This window comes from Zingiber officinale, chromosome 8A, assembly GCF_018446385.1.
Source record: "Zingiber officinale cultivar Zhangliang chromosome 8A, Zo_v1.1, whole genome shotgun sequence".
In the NCBI taxonomy this organism is placed as follows: Eukaryota; Viridiplantae; Streptophyta; class Magnoliopsida; order Zingiberales; family Zingiberaceae; genus Zingiber; species Zingiber officinale.
In genome coordinates, this window is record NC_056000.1 from 127,130,677 (window position 1) to 127,149,616 (window position 18,940).

Sequence of the window (18,940 nt, forward strand, 5' to 3'; positions counted from 1 at the left end):
GATTGCTCCACCCTGAGGTTCAGTAACCTCCAGTATCGAGCAATGAACACAAAGATAGAAGAACGCTACAACTAAATAGATGATCAGAATATCCGTCGGACCTCCTAGGTATTACTCAACTAACACTACTTCCTCCGCACCATTGTGGGGTATATATCCCTAAGTATATCATGGATATCTAATCATATCCAATAGTTCCATGAGTCAGGATCTCCCATGGAACAACATTAGGCGAGTCGACTGATCATCACCTTATAATCCATCATGCTAACGAAGAAGTAGAGAACTACTCTCTCTCCAAACACCTCAAGGAAATCACTAAGTGATGACCTGATCTCCAAAAACATTCTCTGCTTCTTCCTTCACGTGGTACCGGGTCACGTAAAGGTTAAGCAGCTAACTTCAACCCTCTCATGTCAGTACAAATCATATATCCAAATGTTCTCTCCAACTCATACACCCTAGTAATGGATGTATCTCATAAGTGTTAAGCAGGTAGCTTTACACTTTTCCACATCAGTGGAGGTATTCTATCCGAATGTACCTTCTAAGTCAATCAACTAGGTGCAGACAGTCCATGGTCAACGTCCCCATGAAATAGGATACGATAATCCTCTACAGGCTGACCCAGCCGATAATGGTATACGGCTAATTCAGTCTTTTCCACGATGGTACAAGTCATGTACTCAAATGTATCTCCCAAATATCTAACCAAGCACAAATAACCCCAACTATACCAGTCAACCATGTAAAACAATCCTCAACTAATCGAGCCAACAAGAGTAAACCGATACTCTACTAACTGAATCAATATGAGTACATAGATACCCTCCACTATCCGGCTAATAATAACAGAGACTGGTATGTGACTCTAAATCTCAACCAACTAGTAGTAGCAAACACCAAGACTACTAGTAGTATGATATGATGAATCCCCTGAGACTGTAATCCTTGATCTCCAGTAGTTCAACCATGATCAGTGATTGACCCAACACATGCAATGCATGCTACAAATAATAAGACAAGTACTAGCAGAAGAGTACTAACACATGTCATAACAACTATCATGGACAACAGTATATATACCAACAGAAATGTATGATAACAATATGCATGCATACCACCTATAGCCTGGAGATGTCCTACTGCTGCCTAGTCCCAAAACTCGAAAAGTCACATCAAGAAAATCGAATCACGAAATTCAAAACACGAATAACAGGCATCGAAAACCTACTCTGATACCAAAAATTAGTATCAGATAAATCTCGAAAATCCAGAACACATAGCAATGATCGTATACCTGCTCTGATACCACTAAATTGTCACGCCCCCAAAGGAGTCTCTACCAGACAAAAATCCGACAGCATCTGTCTCCCCTGTACCGGTGACAATATGAAGCATCAATACAAGCAAAATACATCAGCCATATGCGGCTGGAATATTTATATACACAACCACGCAGTTATAATAACAACCCACATGGCTGGAATGAAATAATCACAACCACGCAGTTATATATAAAACAGCCCACACGGCTGTACTAAAACACAGCGGAAAAACATAAAACAAGCTCATACAAAACACATCAAGACATTGCTAGCCGGCTAGGCTTTATACAACAACTACAACAACACAAATACAATAACAACAGCAAATACACCAAATACACCAAATGCACCAAATGCACCAAATAACGAATACAAGTAAAACATAAGCGGAAACCCGAAACGCTCTTCGGATGTGACGTAGGACCCGACAGACAGGATACTCCGAGCGACACTCCAACCATCTACCTGAAAATATAAAAATATACATGCGGTGGTGAGTATAGGTAACTCAGCGGGTAATAGAAAAAATAATGCATGGTCTATTCATAAACATAGAGATCAAAGGTATATAGTCTCAGTAGGGAATCAAAGAACATGATCCTACTATCATAATCAATGCATCTGAACATATCAGACCTACTAACCTGACATACATACTGTACAAACCACAACCGACATAATCATAGATACATACCCAATTTAGAATCAACACCTGGTACAATGGTCAGTAAACTCACCATATCTGCAACAGACCTATACGTGACACCTGTGCAATATAAATACGACTGCAAATACATGTAAAATAAATGACATGTATGCATCATGACAACCATATGCAACAATCATATCGCAAACAAATGCAACATACCACAAACACATGCAACTAGTATCTACTAGGCATGTATGCAAATATATCTCCAACGATGCACCGCGCATCAAATGCAAATGTGCATGCATGCTCCATGGTCACCCCGCCATCTCTCTAGACACCACGACCCCTGTATGGCCGAGAGGCTTGGGTCCATGACAAACCGTACTAGCCTCCAGTACATGCACCGCTATAGGCGGCCGAAGCGGACGGTCAGCTAAGCAGTTATATAACTACATAGCTAAGGGTCCATGACCTCTCACAACTCAAGCCCTCTAACTACTGTACCCTCAAGACCCACTGCTCTAGAGTGGTCGAGGCTGACAGAACACTGAGCGATTGAATGAGCACGACAGGACTAGCTCCACTCCTAGCTACCACTCTCCAACAGTGGCCGAATGGACAGCTATAAATGACTGACGACTCTCTCGACCACAAGGGAGACACTAGTCGTCAGCAATGCAATGAATGATGAACATGATATATATATAATCATGACACGAACAACATCATCATCCATGCCACCCCCAAATCCACATAAGTACCCCACAACATGAATATAATCGTAATGATATATCCACATATCCCACCAACACATATATACAACTACACATGTATAATCAACCAAGAATCTCCAACAATCCCCCTAGATACATGCACACAGAACATAGGTACAATCAACATGTATCCTCCAGTAAACACATCAGACACGTGTATATACAACAAATATATAATCAACACAACTCCTCCAATCATCTCATCAGACAAAAGTATACACGACATACCAATGGACAAACCTCATATGAAGACCACCACCAAAGTATCCCCTACCATGCATACTCTACATGTAAAAATACCACAGAGTATAGATAACCAAAGTGCAGACTGTATAAGAATTAAATAGATCATCACAAGGGTCAAGCATAAGTATCAAGCAGGAAAGTAACCAACAAACACGATATAAGGTAAAGCAGCCTAAACCATCACATAATAACCATGCACTAAGCTCAATAAAAATCTACATAAAGCCAAGGAAGAAATACCCGCCTTTATACGTAGCTCGTGTCAAATACTCCAACGTCGAGACGCTCGTCCCGATCCCAAGTCTTGCGATCACATAATATATTGAGCTAATTACACAGGTAACAAATAGCTAAATAAAACTCCCCAATCTAATTAGGGAACCCCTTAATCGAAATAATTAACCTAACCCTTTAATCCAATTCCGAATTAGATGATTTCTCCATCAACTCCCAGCTGAAGAGATTCACTACCGAATCATTTGATCTCTGCCATCTAAACAATCACCTAAATCAGTACTAAATAAGGGATCAAATGTCCTAAAACAAAATCAATACATCCACAGCTAAGCATTAGATCCAATATTGATGCATAACCTCTAAACCAACAACTTACCCCTGAGTCAATCTCTGGTTTCTGACCAAAACCATGTTGTTTGGTTGATACAATGCGGTTTGGAGGAGTTCTGGCCGAGAGCTTCACGTCAAAGCAAGAGGAGAGTCCCACACCAATCCTAGCAAGTAGAAGGATAGCCGGAAAGAAAAATTTGGTAGCTATAGCCAGCCACCAGTGGTCCAAATCCTTGCCGAAGCTACAAAGATCGATCACACACTATCTTGACATCCAAACAAAACATGAATCAAATCTTGCTAATCCAATACGTTATAACACTCACCACAAATCCAGATCTACAGCTTCCTTTCCGACCAATTTGGTGTCGATCTAAGACAGGGGAAATCGGTGACCACACTAGGGCATCGGAAACCTTTGAGTTATTCGTTCTTATATCCATACAGTCTCTTGTTGTCATGTATGATATTTAGCAGATACTAGATACCATGTTCGCATATTTTGATTGTTGTTTAGTTATGTTTTGTATTGGTCATGCTGGCTTCCTGTAGCATACCTGATTCTTGTTTATATAGATATATATGATAACTGTTGCATTTTGGGCATCATATCATGGCAGACATGTCAATGACCAATTCTCCCTTGTGGTCGAGGGAGTCGTTGACCAGGGTCGCATCCTTGGCCACTTGACAGAGTGGTAGCTGGAGTTGATGCCGCTTGTCCTGTCGTGCCGCACTCGGCCACTTGCAGTTGGTAGTAGCTGGAGTTGCGAGCAGCAAGGACCCCCTTCGCTGTGTAGCTAGTTAGCTACTCAGCACCTGCCCATCCGGTCACTCGAGAGAGTGGCGGCCTTTGGGTGGTACAGTTGTCATCGATCCGGCCTCTTGACCATACAGGGGTCGTGGTGCAGAGAGGTGGGTGGGGTGACCATCCGTGCATACGCTGTTATTATACTTGCTGTGGCTGCTGCTGTTTACATATGCTGTTATTGCTTACTTATGCTGCTGTGGTATATATATGCTGCCGTTGTTTCTTGTTGTTGTTCATTTATGCTGATATGTTGCCTTATGTTGAGATATATTATCATTGTAGGTGTTTAGACATTGGTTTATTTATTGGAAATGTTTATATATCTTACACATTATCTTTGTAGTTATGGGCAGTATTGTAGCAGATTAGTACCATTTCTGACCTTCTATATCTAGCTTAGGATATGGTTTCAGGTATGAGCATCTATTATCATTCTGTTTTAGTATCTGCTATTTCTTGTATGAGACTGTACACTCTTGGCTCACTTTCTAGTGGTATGTTATGTTCATGCACTATCTTTCTTTACCCGCTGAGTTCCAATACTCACCACCCCATGAAATGGTTTTTTTTCGCCAGGTAGCAGTAGATGAGTCATGGATGCTTGGAGAGATGCCGGCTGCCAATCCTGGATCCTGCGTTATATTAGTTTTATTTATGCGTTACTTGTATTTTTAGTATACAACAATTTTAGTATTGTATGAATCGGTTTGTGTTTTGGAGTTTGATTCGTAGTGTTTTGATTTCGTGATCTTGTGGTTGTGTCAGCCTAATTGGTTAGTAAGGTTTAGTCGTGGATTGTGGGTTCTCTCTTCGTTTTTCCGCTGTGCTTATATCCATCCGTGTGGGTTGTTGAATATATTATTATGTGGTGTATGTATGTATTTATTAAATATTAACTGCGTGGTTGTGTTTATGCTCCTATTTGTGCATGTATTCCAGCCGAGTGTGGCTGATGTATATTTTGTATGTAGTGATGTTTCAGATTGTCACCCGTACAGGGGAGATGCTGCAGGATTTTTGTCTGGCAGGGACTCCTCTGGGGCGTGACATACCTTGTCGATCTCGTTGTTCGTTTCTCCCCCTGAGTTGTTGCTTTCTTCCGACGTGTCTCCCCCTTCATCGATGCTCTCGATGCTCATTTCGGAAGAGCTTGAATCGCAGTCGTCGTCTTGATGACTCGCCATCAGTGTGAGTCCGGAGAATGCTTCGACTTCCGATTCGGACGACGTATCGTCCCACGTCGCCTTCAGGGCCTTTCGTTTTTGGATTGGCTTCTTACCCTTTCCCTTGTCTTTGTTCTTCAGCTTGGGGCAGTTGTCCTTGACATGCCCTTCTTCGTCGCAGTGGTAGCAGCGGATTACCCTTTTCTTTTTCCCTTGTAGATGGTTAGTAGATCTAGATTTACAAAGTTTCTTGAATCTTCTTAACATCATTACCATTTCCTCGTCATCGAGAGAAGATTCCGACTCAGGTTCGTCTCTCGAAGCTTTGAGGGCGACATTGTTCTTGGGCTCCTTCATTCCTGCACATCTTGACTCATGCACTTCAAATGTTGAAAAAAATTCTTCTAATGAAATTTTTTCTAAGTCCTTCGAAATGTAAAAAGCATCTACTAGTGATGCCCATTTTGAATTTCTTGAAAATGAATTTAACGCGTACCTGAGCGAATCTCGGTTACTTACCTTTTCTCCGAGATTCGTGAGTCCGGTGATGATTTCTTTTATTCTGGAGTGCAGATGTGAGGCTGTCTCGTCTTACCCAAGTCGCAGGCTGGTGAGCTGATTGCGAAACAGATCTCGTCTAGCGAGCTTGGCTTCGGACGTTCCTTCGTGCAGCTCAAGGAATTTCTCCCAAAGTTCCTTTGCGGAGTTATAGTTCCCGATCCGGTTGACTTCTTGAGGAGGAAGAACGCTTAGCAGATGGTATTCTGCCTTATCGTTCGCCACGAAGTCGGCCTGCTCCTTTTTTGTCCATTGATATATTTCCTTGTTCTCTGGAGCTTCAAAGCTAAGTTTCATTGTTAAAGTTAATTCAATATCGGTGGTAAAGAATACCTGCATATGCTTTTTCCAAGTGGCGAAAACCCCTTCGAATTTCGGCGGGTGGATGCTTGGTCCGGCCATATCTTTGTTGCTTCAGACGACGGTTAGTCCTTTTGAGGCGTCTCGACTCTGATACCACTTGTAGGACCGTTGGGCCGGCTAGAAGGGGGGGTTGAATAGCCCTGAATAAAACACAACCCTTTCTCAAACGATTAAGCTAACACTTGAAAAATAGATTAAGCAGAAAATAAAGCATAAAGACGAGGCACCGGATTTGACTTGGTTACAACCGGGGAGATTGTTAATCCAAGGAAGATGGTCGCACTAAGAACTCCTTCTGGCGGAGAAGCCTCGTTTACAGCAGTGTAGGCACAGAAAGACAGAAGCTTATCTAAATAGTGGAAGCACACAAGTGTTGTTTATAATTTCTGAATTGATGAAGAGCTTCTGGACCAAGGCTATATTTATAGCCTTGGTCGGGGCGCCTGGAAGGGTTCCGGGTGCCCTGGGGGGATAAATTTTATCCCCCAACGTTCATATCAAGTCAAAGTTCGATCTGGTCAAAAACTCACTTCCGGGCACCCCGAGCTGGTCCGGGCGCCCCAGACTGGTCCGGGCACCCCGGGCTAGTCCGGGCGCCCCGGACAGTTCTGGGTGCCCCGGATGCTTAGTCAACTCTAGTTGACTTTCGTCCGGGTCCTCTACTTGGTTGGGTGATCTCTGCCATCCGGAATAGGGCTCACCCGAACCCAAGTTCCGGTCTTCTCGAGCGGGCTTCCCTCCGGCTTCTCGTCCCTTGGAATTGCCGTGTGTTTCCTTCTCATCCGCTGGCGTACTCATCCGCAGTCTTCATCCCTCAGACGCACCGCGTGCCGTTCTTCTCGCTAGCTGCGTCTCTTGCTCCCCGAGCAATATTCCGCTCCGGCTTTCATCCCTCGGAACCACCACACGCTTCCTTCTCGTCCGCCGGTGTACTCTTCCTCAGCACCTCGTCCCTCGGACTGCGGTCCTTCTCGCTAGCTGCGTCTTCTGCTCGACTACCTGTGCTCCTAAGTTCCTGCACACTTAGACACAAGGTTAGAAACACACAGGACCTAACTTAACTTGTTGATCACACTAAAATAACCTTGGGGTTCCAACAAGTTAGTAGTATTGGATATACGCCTCAAGCATAATATCAATAGAAAGAAAATATATATGACTTCTAGAATTAAGTGGTGAAAGTTAAAGGATGAGAAACAAAATATATTCAATGAGAATGTAGGAGTACAAGTATTAGGTGAAATATATGGTGATTCTAATACAATATGGGATAAGTTGATATCAAAGTTGAAAATACTAACTAAGAGTGTACTCAGTGAGTCAAAGGGACATACACCACTAGGTAAGGAATCTTGGTAGTGGAATGAAAAAATACATGAGAGAGTGAAGGAAAAACAGATAGTTTATAAGGAATTATATATTTGTAAGAATGAGGAAAAGCTAAAAAAATTTACAATTGTTGGTGCAAGGTGCACTAGAATTAAACCTGAGTTTTAATATTATCAAAGGTTCAAGTTAAGTCATGTTGTAATCTAACAAGTTAACTGAGTATGTAGGATGTTTACTCAACCGAGAAAGTCTTAATAGATCATGGAAGCCAGGCAAAAAACCCAAGTGGGTCGAGAGGACCTGACACTTGGCAGAAAAACTCGATAGGTCTAGAGGACTGAAGATCGAGAGAAAGTTCTAGTGAGCCAATCTGATGCTAAGAGGGAAAAGTCCAAACAGGTCTGGAGGACCAATATTTGGCAGGTAGGTTAAGATAAACAACTGAAGAATAGCGATTGTGAGGACGTGTTCCGGAAAGGAACAAACCTTAGGTCGCTGATCCAACTAAAGAAATCAGGAAGGTTTCCAAGTTGAGATCAAGATAGTTCTACTGTTAAATAGCATTCATGCATTGTATTGTGCTAACTTGGTTTTGTAGGAATATTTGTCTTAACTCTGTTTTGTAGATTCAACCTAATCGGTCGACTGAACATAAGGATCATTCGACCGAACTAGCATGATATCAAGCAAAGATCTGTTCAATAGCAAAGTTGGTAGGTTAACTGATCGGTCGACCAAACCAAGTCGACGTGGCACATATTAGATTGATTAGAAGAAAACTTGGAAGCTAGTCTGATTGGTCGACCGAACCTAGGGATTGGTTAACTGAACATTAAATGCAATTAAAGGCTCATAATTACATGAAGATTAAATCTCGATGAAGAAGGAAAGCACACTGTTCGGTCGACTGAAAGAGGGTTCAGTTGACCGAACATATCAGTCGACTGAAGGGTTTATTAGTCGATCGAACATAGCATAAAAAGGGGAGCTCGAGGTCTGAGGTAGGCATTTATTCAAATTCCAGTTCACTTAGTGCTAAAGCTTTCATTCGTGCTGTTCTGCTACTCAACTTCAAGCAAGCTACTGCTCCGACAAAGTGTCGACGATCTTCATCGCTTATTATTCGTTTCAGTATAATTTTATTTAGCTTGCTTTAATCTCATGTAAGATAGTAGGTTGTTACTATCTTATATTTTTCATTGCACAAATTACTTTTTTCCAAAGATTTCTAAAATAAAAATTATAGTGATTTGTCTAATGATATGATCAAGGATCACTGTCTTAGAGTAGGAATCGACATAGGCTCCAAACCAAGTAACCACTTGAGTCACTTGTATTGTTTTTCGCTGCCGCTTTAATATTGGTTCTACAAGTTGATACGAAATGAAAGTTTTAAAATGTGATATTCACTCCCCCCCTCTACCGCATCTTTTTATCCTTCAATTAGTACCAGAGCTTGATAGCTCTGAAGTTACTTAACCATTTTTCGAGTAAATTTTAAAACTTTTTCTTTTTTCCTTAAAGAGATTTTTCTTTCAGTTATTTCTTTATACCGCACTATTAATCCCAAGACGAGAGTCTTGGAAATATTCTTTTTCTTCTTTGATTGCAAGAATGTCGAACTCCTACCAAGAAGGGTACAATATCGTCCGGCCTCCACTGTTCAAAGGAAAGAACTTTAGCTATTGGAAAAACAGAATGGAGTGCTACCTCAAGTCCGACATCGAGCTTTGGTTCACCATACTCAAAGGATACACCCCTTCAATGGTAGATGGAAAGCTGATAGAACCAGAAGACTAGACTCCCCCGATGATCAAGAAGGCACAACTAAATTACAAGGCAATCAACACCATCCAATGCGGGCTAACCATGGAAGAATTGAATCGAGTTAAGCCCTACGAAAACGCAAAAGCACTGTGGGATCATCTGGTAAAGCTACACGAATGAACTGATGAATCTAAAGTAAATAAGAGATATTTACTGTTAAATAATTTATTTAATATTAAAATACTTCCCAGAGAGACGACCACATAACTGCACACACAGCTAAAAGATATTATCAATGGCCTACATCTGATCGGACACAACCTAGAAAATCATGACATAATAAGGTACACACTAATTGCCTTCTCGAGAAATGCTTTGAGGGCATCAACAGTAGATACATATAAAGTTTCAAGGGGTCTTTCTATTCTTAAATTAGATGAACTTTTTTATGAATTAGAATTACACGAACAATCTAACTTGAGTCAAGTCAAGAACGGTATTGTTGTTGGTTGATACTCAGAATATCGTACCGGTTCCCCTATACAAAAATTTTGTACAAGTCCTGAACTATTCCTAACAACCTATTGTGTTCTTTAGAAATTAAATTAGGAATCACAAGCGAAAATTAACATTATTGATTCCAAATTTAACTTATCTGTTCTTAGAGGTTTAGACTTGGATCGCAAATGATACTTAACATTATTGATCCAAATCCACCCATGTTACAAATTCAATTAAATATTAATTTCAGAGATTGGCTTCCAGGTTAAACATGGCGAGGCACTAGACCTTCTTGGGTATGGGAGCATCCACCACTTCCTAGACAAAGCCTTTCAACGAAATTTAATATTTAATTTCCTTATAGTAACCCTAGGTTTAACCAAAAGGAACAATTGAATCACAAGATCAAAAAAAAAAAAAAAAACAAAAGAACACAAACTCGAATCACAAATTTGAAACCTAGAATCATATACCTCTTGTGTTTGGTATTTCAAAATCTATACAAAGAAAACTAGTATGATGCGGAATAGAATTACTAGTTATACCTTTCTTTGTAAGCAACAACCTCTTGATCTTCTATCGTATTCCTCTTCTTATCTCGGATGTCGTGTGGGTGACGATCTACCGAGACGAGAACCACCCAAGCTTCCTTCTTCTCCAAGCAAGTTTCAGACACCACAAGAACTCCAAGAGAAGATGAGGTTCGGCCACCACCAAGCTCCAAGGGATGCTAAGAAACAAGACCTCCTATCTCTCTTTCTTCCTTTAGCAAGATCTGGCCACCAACCAAGCTCCTTGAGATGAAGATGCCGCTGGCCAAGGAAGAAGAATAGGAAAGGGAGAGGAAGAGAGGGGCTGACCACCAACCAAAGAAGAGAGGAACTAATAGAAGAGATATTATTATGAGGTGAGGCACCTCTATCCTCTCTTTTATATTCCTTGGTCTTGGCAAATAAGGAAAGTTTTATTAAAACTTCCTTATTCTCTTTGCCAATGAAAGGAAAGTTTAATAAAATTTCCTTTTCAAACTATATATGGCCGGCTACCTTAATCCCTCCAAAAAAGGAAAATTTTAAACACAAAATTAAAACTTTCTAATTTGTTTTCGGAAATTTTTAAATAAAAATTTCTCTTTTGAAAATTCCCTTCATGGTTGGTCTTAAAAGGAAAATTTTATAAATTAAAATATCTCTATTAAAACATGTGGATGATTTACAAAAAGGAAAGTTTTCTCTAAAATTAAAATCTTCCTTTCAATCTACAAATAAGGAAAGATATCAAATCTTTTCTTAATCTTTTGTAGAAACTATAAAAGGAAAGATTTAATTTTAAAACTCTCTTTTAAAATCATGAGGATGGTTACAAAAAGGAAAGTTTTATCAAAAATTAAAATCTTCCTTTTAACTACAAATAAGGAAAGATATCAAACATTTCTCTTAATCTTTTGTAGAAAACTATAAAAGGAAATATTTAAATTTTAAACTCTCTTTTAAAACCATGGCTTCCACATAAGAAAATATTTTAAAAAATAAAATCCTTTTTATTTTAATGTGGTCGGCCACACCAAGCTTGGGTTCAAGCTAGGGCCGACCACCTAATGAAACAAACTCACCTTGGTTTGGCCGACCCTAGATTGGGTTCCAAGCTAGGCTTGGCTGGCCACCTTAAGTTGGGTAAGAAGTGTTAGTTGCTACTCGGAAAACCTAACGGTTCCACTGTACAAAAATTTTGTACAAAGGTCTGAACCTTTCCCTAGCTACCATGTGTTCTTTTAAATTAAACTTGGATCGCCTGCGGAACTTAACACGTTTGATCCTAAGTTTAATTTATTTGTTCTTTTAGGTTTAGACTTGGATCTCCTGCGGAACTTAACACGTTCGATTCAAATCACCTAGGTCACGAGGACAATTAAATATCTATTTTCAAAATCGGCTTCCAGTACTGCATGGCGAGGCACTTGACCTTCTTGGATATGGGAGCAACCACCACCGACTAGACAAAGCCTTTTAAGGAAATTAAATATTTAACCTTCCCATAGTAACCCTAGGTTAACCACTAAGAACAATCAAATCACAAGGAAAAGAAAAAAAATAAAAGAACACAACTTCGAAAACTAATTCGAAAAACTAGAATCGCATGCCTCTTGTATTTGGTATTTTTACAAAGAAACAAAACTAACATGATGCGGAAAACAATTATTAGCTATACCTTTCTTTGTGAATAATGACCTCTTGATCTTCTACCGTATTCCTCTTCTAATCTCGGATATTGTGTGGGCAACGATCTTCCGAGACGAGAACCATCTAGTACATTCTTCTCCTTCCTTCAAGTTTCGGCCAAATGAAGAACTTTTTCCACCAACCAAGCTCCAAGGGATGCAAGCTTTCTCTCCTTCTTCTCCAAGCTAGAATCCAGCCACCAATTAAAACTCCAAGAGCATGAAGAGGTTCGACCACAAAGAGAAGAAGAAGAGAAGAAGGAAAGTGCCGGCCACACCACCAAGGAAAAGAGGGAGAAAAAAAAAATAGAGGTTGTTGTCTATTTTTGAAGGCACCTCTACCCCCTCTTTTATAATCCTTGGCCTTAGCAAATAAGAAAATTTAAATAAAAAACTTCCTTAATTCCTTTGCCATGAAAAAGAAAAATTAATTAATTAAAAATTAATTTTCTTTTTCCAACTTATTTGGCCTGCCACTTTCTCCCCAAAACAAGGAAAGTTTTAATTAAAACAAGAATTATAACTTCCTAATTTGTTTATGGAAATTTATAAAAAATTTCTCCAATAATTTTTATCCCTTCATGATTGGTTAATAAAAAGGAAATTTTATAAATTAAAATCTTTCTTTTAAACATGTGGATAATTTCTAAAAAAGAAAGTTATCTCTAAAAATTAAAATCTCCTTTCAATTTACAAATAAGGAAAGATATTAAATCTTTTCTTAATCTTTTGTAGAAACTAATAAAAGAGAATTTTTAATTTTTGAACTTTCTTTTAAATCATGAACATGATTAAAAGGAAAGTTTTTATCAAAATTAAAATCAACCTTTTAATCTACAAATAAGGAAAGAGATTTAGCTCTTCTCTTAATCTTTTGTAGAATCTTATAAAAAGAAAGATTTAAATTTTTAAACTCTCTTTTAAATCATGCTATCCACATAAGAAAAATTTTTAAAATTAAAATTCCTTTTTATTTTAATAGGGCCGGCCACCTAAGCTTGAGTTCAATCTAGGGCCGGCCACATGAATTCACCCATGAACCTACCCATGGCCGACCCTAGCTTGGTCTCTAAGCTAGCTTGGCCGACCCCTATAAGATGAGTAAGAAGGTGGGTATAGTACTCTATAATTTAAGAGGCTACGATAGGGACCGAGAGGAGAAATTGGTTTTGGTCTCCTGATAAAATTAAACAACCCGTGTTCGCCCCGAACACACAACTTAATTTTATCAATAATAATTCATTCCACTATAGAACTATTATTGAACTACCGCACCAATCCCAAATTACATTTTTGGGCTCCTTCTTATTATGAGTGTATTAGTCTCCCTGTGTTTAAGATGTTGAATGCCCATTAATTGAGTTACTGACAACTCATTTAATTAATATCTTAGTCCAAGAGTAGTACAACTCAACCTTATCGTTATGTTGGACTAAGTCCACCTGCAGGGTTTAACATGACAATCCTTATGAGCTCCTTTTGGGGACATTCTCAACCTAGATTACTAGGACACAGTTTCCTTCTATAATCAACAACACACACTATAAGTGATATCATTTCTCAACTTATCGGACTTATTGATTTATCGAACTAAATCTCACCCATTGATAAATTAAAGAAATAAATATCAAATATATGTGCTTGTTATTATATTAGGATTAAGAGCACACACTTCCATAATAACTAAGGTTTTTGTTCCTTTATAAAGTCAATATAAAAGAAACGACCTCTAATGGTCCTACTCAATACACTCTAAGTGTACTAGTGTAATCATATAATTAAGATAAACTAATACCTAATTACACTATGACCTTCCAATTGTTTGTTCCTTTCCATCTTGGTCGTGAGCTACTGTTTATAATTTATAAGGTACTGATAACATGATCCTCTGTGTGTGACACCACACACCATGTTATCTATAATATAAATTAATTGAACAACTACATTTATCATAAATGTAGACATTTGACCAATGTGATTCTTATTTCTAGATAAATGTTTATATCAAAAGCTAGGCTTTTAGTATACATTCTAACAATCTCCTACTTATACTAAAAGACTAAGCTGCCATATCTGCTACCATACATCTGAATCCCAACCCTTCAACAAGCCCATCAAAAGCTCTTGCCTTAAGGGCCTTAGTGAAAGGATCTATAGGTCATCATCTGATGCAATCTAGGCAGCAACAACTTCTTCTCGTTTATACGATTTCTCGTATTGGGTGGTACTTGCACTCTATTGTGTTTACTTGCCTTATAGACTCATGGTTTCTTCGAGTTTGCTACTGCACCACTATTATTACAATAAATTGTAATAATCTTTGGACAAACCAGAAATCATATCTAAGTCTATCTTGAGGTTATTGAGTCATTCACCTTTTATGGCTAGCTCAGAGGCTTGCCATATACTATGGTGGAGTCGGAAAACACCTATGCTTATCACTCTTTCATAGTTATGACTTTACCTCCTAAAGTAAACACAAAACCCCAGGTTGACTTACTATTGTTCTATCAGATTAGAAGTCAAAATCCGTCAGACCAGGGGACAAATTAGCGCCTTGTAGCTAGCATATAATCTCTTGCCTCAGGTACTTGATATATGCTTTCTGCGATCCATGTCCTTGTCCAGGTTAATTTGATATCACTAACTATGCCCTTGCGAAATAGATTCGATCTGCATAGCATACATTAAGCTTCAACAATGATCGAGCATAAAGAATCGCCCGTTTCCTCTATCTCCTTTGATGTCTTGGAGACATCTCTTTAGATAAAGCTACTAGCCCAAGGTAGAGGAGTTCTGCATGCTTAAAACGAGCAAGGATTTTTTCGATATATGAAGCTTGAGATAAGTAAAATATTCTTTTCTTGTGATCCCTTATTACTTTGATCCTAAGAATATATACATTCTCCCAAGTCCTTCATATCGAATTGTTTGGACAACCATATCCTTACTTTTGACAACACTTTGATATTGTTTTCAACTACCAAAAATGTTATCTACGTATAGTACAAGAAATACCACCACGTTTCCATCACACTTTTTGTATACACAAGACTTATCCGGTTACTAAATAAATCCATAGGTCTGGATTACTTTGATAAACCGGATGTTCAGAAGACTTTGCCTCGATCCATGGTGATTGAGCTTACTGACAAGATGCTCTTTGCCTTTTCAATTTATGCTTGCTTTATATGGATGCTTTTTCAAGACTTTCATTAAGGAATCGTCTTGACATCCACTTTCAAATAGATAAAGAATCGGATAGACTTAAGCATGACTTCGGTGAAAAGTTTCCTTTTCATCAAGCCTTTCTTTGAAAGTTTCCACCTTCTGTCTATCCTCTCAACCATGAGATCGAGGTTGGATGAATGATAAACATGATATATATATATATATATATATATATATATATATATATATATATATATATATATATATATATATATATATATATCATCAGTCCACTCGGCTGGAACAAAACCAACACAATGGAAAATGACAAAAAAACCAATACAAACCAAAACATAAAAACTGCTAGCCGGCTAGGCTTACACCACACAACAACACAAAACACTCCAGGCACAACACCGGAATACAAAGCCAAATACACAAATTCCGTATATCAAAGCAACATAAATACAAGCGGAGACAGATGTACACACCACATGTAAATGCACGGTCAATGAGATGACTCTATAACACATACCCACCTATATACCCATCATATACCCAATCAAGATGGTAATACCAACCCGACAATCCCTCTGAGACATACTCTACACGTGTAATCACAGAGTAGATATCAAGTGGGCGTATATCAATTAAATAGATCGGGTCAAGCATAAGTATCATGCGGAAAAAGCGAATCATGATATAAGATAAAGCAGCCTAATTCATCCAATAAAAACCATGCACTAAGTACAAGAAAATCTACATAGAGGCCAAGGAAGAAATACCCACCTTTATCTGTCGACCGTGTCAGATAAACCAACCTCACGTCGATACGCTCGCCTCGAAAGTCCTGTGATCACATAATATATTTAGCTAATTACATAGGTAGCAAATAGCTAAATAATTCCTCAATCTCGAAATAATTAACCTAATGATTTAATCCAGTTAGTTTTAACTAAATCCACAATTCTTTACTTCAGTCCTACTCATGAGTTAACCAATTTAATCATGGACATCTTCTAAAATCAATATACACTAATCAAATCCAATCATCCATAACATCTCCTTATCCCCAACATAATATGATATAAATCCTTATGCATCCATCTATCACATAAATGCAACTAAAAACTCCATACTTAGCTTACCTTGATCCAAAACAGATTCACACCCTTTTGATAAAGAAATCCAAAGTTTACTGTGGACAAAAATGGAGCTTCCCCACCCATTTGCAGATGGTCCGGCATAAACAGAGGAAACAAGAAGCTTAAGGCATTCCAACAAACACCTATCATGCACAAAAATTGCCACTACCCTAATCAACACTGCCAAATTAAATTAGGATTTACAATCATGGCTTGCCTCAAACAAACTCACCCAAATTAACCGTGACCACTGGTGGAACATGACCGGAGGAATTCACTATTGCAACTGGATCGTCGGAACCGTGGATCACCAGCAATCTTACACCAAATTATGCTTCAGCAGTCCATCCACTCTAGGATCAGCAGCCAATCAACACCAATGAGAAGGAGGAACCGGAATCCAGTGAAGTGGACCTCCTTGATCCAAGATCCGATAACGAGAAGGCACTGGACATCCACGAGAGACGGCTAGGGCTTGCCTTTACCCTCTCTTAGCCGACGATTTCCCCTCATGCGACCAGCTACCTGGGAAGAAAGGCAAGAAGCCTCGGCGATGGGTCAAACGACATCGCACGATTGGAACTGAGGAGGGACGGTGATGGCCGGTGATCAAGCAACCCGCGATTGTCGGCGATCAACGAGGCGAAGGAATCGAGAGGAGTGGAAGAAGAAGCAACGCCAAGGTCAAATTGCTTCGGTGGTGATGAATCAACCCCCTTACATTCGCGTGGACAGAGGAGAACGAAGACCGGGTTGCCGGCGTTGATGCTCGGTGACCGGCGATGAGATCGCGAGAGAGAAATGAAAAATCGGCACGGTGCGACGAGTGCGAAGGGAGGAGAAGAAATGGGTTTCAGGTGAGAAGGAATCGGGGGAAATCAATTAAATACCTAGGGTTAGCCGAATTTAATTCTAAGTTCATTCATTAATCAACTCCCACTTAAATGGGTATCCCAAACAGACTTCCACTATACCCCGAATCTATTCCTTCAAAATAAGTCATACGGACTCCATTTAAATCCCAAAAAATTTATAAAAATTTTTGAAAAATCAAATAAGATTTTTCGTCTAATAACATTTATTATTTATTTTGTGATATCTTACATTCTCCCCCACTAATAAAAATTTGGTCCCCAAATTTACTGGTCAACTCAGGGATTCTCATCCAAGGGTAACATCCAAACCACATACTCATATACCATACACTCCAAGTATAATAACCAAACAGCATCCTCATCCACTACTCCACCCTAGTATCGTAAACATATCTCCCAACATGACATTCCGCCTCCAAGTGACTAGCGACAACTCTGTGAGCTATGAACTCACCCTACTCCCACTACTCCCACTCTGCAATCTAGCCAACTGTGGATAAATCAAACACCTCTAAAATCCAAAATCCACTATCAATAAATCCTCCAACACCTGTATAGAGCGCTCAAACTATCCATTAGTCTGAGATGAAAATCTATACTAAAGTGAAACTCCTAATCTAAAGTCTGTTATAACCATAATCAAAACCATGACATGAAATCACTGATCTCCATCCAAAACAATACTCAGAGATACATCATCCAGTCCGGTAATCCCTCTAGAATCCTGCTACTCAATCCAAAAGAATCTGTCCTACAAATCGATAGCTAGGGAGCAAGTCATCTCCCAACAATGATTACCCAAACCATCATATCCTCTCCATGTTCTGGATAATCCCTCAACAAAATCCGTCATAACATGCTCCTAACTCTACTCTAGTATCCAAATTAATGGAGACAATCCTACTAATCTCTGATGTTCAGCCTCCACTTGCTGACATAATAGACATCAAGCTACAGAATCCGCGAGGTCTTTCTTCATATCGTTCAACCAATAAGAGTGCTCCAATGTCTCCACACATCAGATGTCACCCGAATGTATCGCCAATCCAGATCAAGGTGTTTCCTGCAGTAACTCCTCCCGGATAAGAAGTGACTCGAGAATACACATGATCTCCCACGAAAATAAAGAATCTCATTCTCATTACACGAGAATTCTCACTACTAGCATGAGACTACTCCGCTCATGCTATATCGGAACTGCACCGACTCCCAGATACGATACATCTGTGTAGAGTACAAATCCGTCTACACTAGAAAGTACAACTAAGACAGTGCAGTTAACAACTTCTCGTTTCAACTCCTGAAACTGATCTCATAAGCGTCTATCCAGGAAAATTCCATACTCATCCTGAATAGTCCTGTCAACGACATAACAATACTGGAGAAACCCTCAATCAATCTCCGATAACATCTAGCCAGATCAAGGAAGCTACGAGTCTCCTGTATAGATTACGACTATTCCCAACTGATAAC

At 39.3% G+C, this 18,940-nt stretch overlaps 1 long non-coding RNA gene across 1 annotated transcript; it reads right to left on the minus strand.

The window, feature by feature from the left end:
* Positions 1 to 1,574: 1,574 nt before the first annotated feature.
* Positions 1,575 to 17,456, minus strand: LOC122012795. Its single transcript, XR_006120326.1, has 4 exons — positions 16,825 to 17,456; positions 16,596 to 16,735; positions 16,237 to 16,297; positions 1,575 to 1,793 (listed from the first exon to the last, which is right to left on the minus strand). It is a non-coding gene; the product is annotated as an uncharacterized LOC122012795 (long non-coding RNA).
* Between the last annotated feature and the right edge of the window lie 1,484 nt (positions 17,457 to 18,940).